Source organism: Peromyscus californicus, unplaced genomic scaffold (genome assembly GCF_007827085.1).
Source record: "Peromyscus californicus insignis strain IS unplaced genomic scaffold, ASM782708v3 Scaffold_4__1_contigs__length_199733344, whole genome shotgun sequence".
NCBI lineage: Eukaryota > Metazoa > Chordata > Mammalia > Rodentia > Cricetidae > Peromyscus > Peromyscus californicus.
The window spans coordinates 121,556,932-121,561,546 of NW_026294562.1; positions in this window are offsets into that span (position 1 = coordinate 121,556,932).

Below are 4,615 nucleotides of genomic sequence, written 5' to 3' on the forward strand. Positions count from 1 at the left end.
GCGACTTCCTCGACCTCCCGGAAGTCCGGTTCTGGGAGTGCTGGGAGAGGACGGCGTCCGGAGAGGGACATTTAAAAACGGGAGGCGATGAGCTAACATTGTTTTACAGGTATACTTTTATTTATGTGCGTGCGTGCGTGTGTGAATGTATGCTATGTGTGTGCGGGTGCCTGCAGAAACTAGAAGAGCGAACCATACCTCCTGAAGCTGCGGTTCTGAGCTGCAAGACGCGAGTGCTGGGAACGCTCTTGACCGCTTAGGAGCTCTCCAACCCCATTCGTGACCAGAGTTTTCCTCGGATAAAGAAATTATGCCTTGTTAATTGCTTATTCGTCAAACTCCAGATCCCAGGCAGGGATACATTTTAAGAATACACAGACTCTTGTTCCGTTCAAGTAGAGATTGGGCCCTTCCTGTATTTTAAGTTTCGGAAAGCGGGCGAAGCCTAGTCTGCAGAGTACTGATTGCTGAAGTCTCAACTGTCAACTAGCCTCCGACTATGCAGTCCTTGGTTTCCTGGTGGTGGAAGGTAGGTGTGAGTTTGAGCAGGGTGAAGAAGAATGAATATGTTGGACTATGAAAGTCAAGGCTTGCCAGCTGTGACCTTTATCGGAGTTTTGATTTGTTATTGGCCGTTATGGGGGGAAAAATGAATAAACTTGTGGCATAGTCATGCTGCAAAAGAATAAATCAAGGAGGCAAAACACAGAAGTACTTCTGTATGGTGCTATTTACATAGTTTTTGTTTTTGAGACAAGGTCTCGACATGTAGGCCATACTGTTGCATATGGGAATTGACCGAGGAAATACATAAATGAGGAAAGTATGGGGAAACGGGCAATGTATAAGACTTTGTTAAACAAAAAAAACAGGTCTGGCATCTCGGTGGGTGTCTGTTATCCCAGCTCTTGGATGGAGGCAGGAAGATCAGTTCAAGGTTATTCTGGGCAACACAAGACTGTCTCCAAGAAGGAAGGGAGGGAGAAGAGGGTTAAGGAAAGCTGGGTAGGGGGGCAGCTCAGTGGATAAAGGGTGAAGACTAGAGTTTGGATCCCCAGCACCCACAAAAATGCTAAGTGGGCGTGGCATCCCCTTAGTAACCTCAGCACTGGAGTCAGAGGCTTCGGATCCCTCAGTCAAGCTGTCTAGCTAGACTAACCTAATTGCCTAGTTTGGGGTTCAGCAGAGGACTCTGCCTCAAAAGATAAACTGGAGAGCTATCAAGGACTCCACCTCAACCTCTGGACTTCTCCCTCCCCCAACCCAGAGCAGAAACTCATCTGGGACAAATGGCCTAGCTTCTCAAAAATAATGGCCACGGGGAAAAGATGTGAGACGCAGGATTATTCTACAATAAAGGTTTAAGGTTTAAGAGATACACTATGGGGGCTGGAGTGATGGATCAGCGGTTAAGGGCACTGACTGCTCTTACAGAGGACCCAGGTTCAATTCCCAGCACCTACATAGCAGCTCATAACTGCCTGTAACTCCAGTTTCAGGGAATCTTACACCCTCAGACAGACAGACATACAGGCAAGATAAGAATGCACATGAAATAAGTTATAAATAAATAAATACCAGCCTGGGCTACCGAGTGAGTTCCAGGAAAGGTGCCAAAGCTACACAAAGAAACCCTGTCTCCAAAAAAAAAAAAAAAAAAAAAAACAAACAAAAAATGATAAATACATACATACATACATAAATACATTATGAAGGCCAGGCATGGTGGCCCTTGCTTTTAATCCTAGGACTGGGAGGTAGAGGCAGAGGCAGGGTCTTCTGTGAGTTCAAGACCAGCCTGGTCTACATAGTTCCAATACAGCTGGTGCTCCCCAGATCCTATCTCTAAATAAATAAAAAGTTACTGTCAGCTACAAAAAGGGGAGTAGCTTCAAGCCTCCAGCTGCTTACTAAAAGGTTTTGCCTCAGGCTGAAGAGATGGCTCAGTGGTTGAGAGCACTAACTGCTCATCTAGAGGACCCAGGTTCAATTCCCAGCACCTACAAGGCAGCTCACACCTGTCTGTAACTCCACTTCCAGGGGTTCCGACACCCATGGCAAAAACACCAATGCACACAAAATAAAAATAAATAAATTTTAAAAAGGGGGGTTGTCTCCTAAGACAATAGGATGAACTTGAAAGAAGGGGGCTATGCTAGACTGTGAATCCCAAACAGCCTATGGGGAAGAGAGGGCAGGAATTTCTCATGGTCAGTTTAAAAACTACCATCTTGCACCAAATCAGCATCCCAGCCATTTTTGCTTGTTCTCCATGCTGGCATCCCTTTCTGCAGAACGGTATATTAACAACAGCTTCTTTTTCCCTAGTCTCATGAATTTGTTACCTTAGTCCCCAGAAAGGGTTAAAAGACTTAAGGAACATACCAACAAAATAGTGTTACTTGACATGAATCCTGTTTGAAAAACAAACCAACTGGGAAAGCCACTTATAAAACAGACTGGGTGGTTCAATCTCCAGCACCATTAAAATAAACAAGTTAAACTTTAAAAAAAAACAAGGCCTGAGCTCATACAGTGCTTCCGCTCATTTATGCTGACCTCTGCCTGACCTCACACGTCCTCTCTAGGTTGATGTGTGCTGCACTGGGGGACAGAGGTTCCCTGAGATGCCTTCACTGCCCGTTTCTTAGAGCAGTGAAGTGTGCCTCTGTGGTGCAGCCGTGTCCATTCTGCCAACCCAAGCTGGTGAGGTGCCCACTCCTCTGTGGCTGCCCTTTGCAGTTCAAGTGAAACCTCGTTACCTGTTTCTTCTTCCACCACCCATGGCAACTGTGCTCCAAAGTACAGCTCTACGTCACTCAGTGTGATGTTCTTCATCCTATAACCACTGCCCAGGGGATACAGAACTGGAATTGTATTCAACCCCACATGATGCTAACACCAGTGAGTTAGTATCTGAGACCACAGGACACAGCAGGAAAGGTCATTGGGGAAGTTTGTGTACCTTGGCTGAGGTCTGGGTAAGATGGCAAGCCTAAAAGGCGGTGCTTACCACCACAATAGATTCGCTGATTGTTAGGAAGCCCTTCAGTTACCTCTACTTAACCAATCTAGTAGTAGTTGGGAACAGTGATAAACACATGGGGTCTCTTGCCTTTGTGGGGTCTTCATTCAAAATGAGGGAAGGTGAAGGATGACAGAATTTCTTGAACTACAGAAAGTAAGGGTAGGGTCAGAACTTGAAGAGAGCGATGTAGTGGGAATCTGGCAGTCACTGTATCTAGCATAAACATAAAATCTAATAGTTGTTTCTCACTGTATCTAGAGTGACAGTTTCATGTATTAGTGTTTGTTGAAGGTATCTGGACCTTGAAGAAATCATGTAAAGAACAGTGATTGTTTTCTATGATTTAGTTATTTTTCTGAAGGGGTGATCCATCTGTTGCCTATCTTTGGTCACAAGACTATCCAGGCACACTTGGAGGTCTGGTATTATTGGGTACTGCAAACAGCACACAATAGGACTAAAGGTTGTGAGGGGTGATGATTTTCTTCAGGTAACATATAGAATGAATCAAAGGGGCTTTTGACACGAGGAACTTCTTGTTATCCTAAACACTTTTGTGTACAGCCAATAAATATGCTTCTGAACAGAGGTTCGGGTTCTCAGAAACTGTTTCTCCCCGTTGCCAGAGAGCCTAAATTACATTCCAGGGTGCCTCTCCTTTGACTGGCTGATGCAACATAGAACACCTAACAGAGCTGCTTAAGATCCGGTGGCTGGGGAGGCCTCCAGGGAAGTGACATCAGAAGCCTGTAGTCCCAGCACTTCCAAGGCTGAGAAAAAAAGGATTACCGTTTTAGGGCAGCCTGGGCTAGTAAGACCCTATTTCAGACAACAAAAGACAGCAGTCAATATTATAATGACTGTTATCAACATTTCAGATAGCTAGACTAATAGAAGTGTCAAGTTGGGATGTCCATGTTGTGACAACATAATTGGGAGTACCAATGTTACTGACAAGGGGTTAAAATGAGGCAGAGGTGAAAAATGGCACTGGATTGTTGCGGACGTTCTCATTTTTCTATTATAATTTTTTTTAGTGTTAACTCCTAAAACCACCAGGAATTGCCCCACATAGCACTGTATTACTAGAATTTTAAAGGAGGCTTGGGTTCAAGCCCCAAAACTGCCATTTATCAGCAGCCATATTAGGGTCTGTTCAATTGTACAGGGGCTGAGTTCCTGGATACATACCCACAACATCTTTAGGAAAAGCTAGCATCAACTGGGATATCAAATCCAGTTTAGCAGATAGTTGGGGAGACTATGTTAGGGACTCAAAGCCTCTAACCATTAAAAGTTTAACAGCTTTGTTTCAAAACTGCTCTGTTGGTTCCCATTCCCAAATCGTTTTCAGAATCCCAGCAATTCAAAGATGTCCAAGGTTTGGTTGCTGTGGGAGCTGGTAGCATGGCTTAGCAGGTACAGGTTCTTGCTGCCAACCTAAGTTACATTTCCAGGACAGACACGGTGGAAAGAGAAAACCAGTTACTACAAGCTGTCTTATGACATTTGCATGTACACTGTGGCACACATACAAAAATCTAATCTTCAAATTTTAAATCCTACCCCAGAGAGCACCAAGCAACA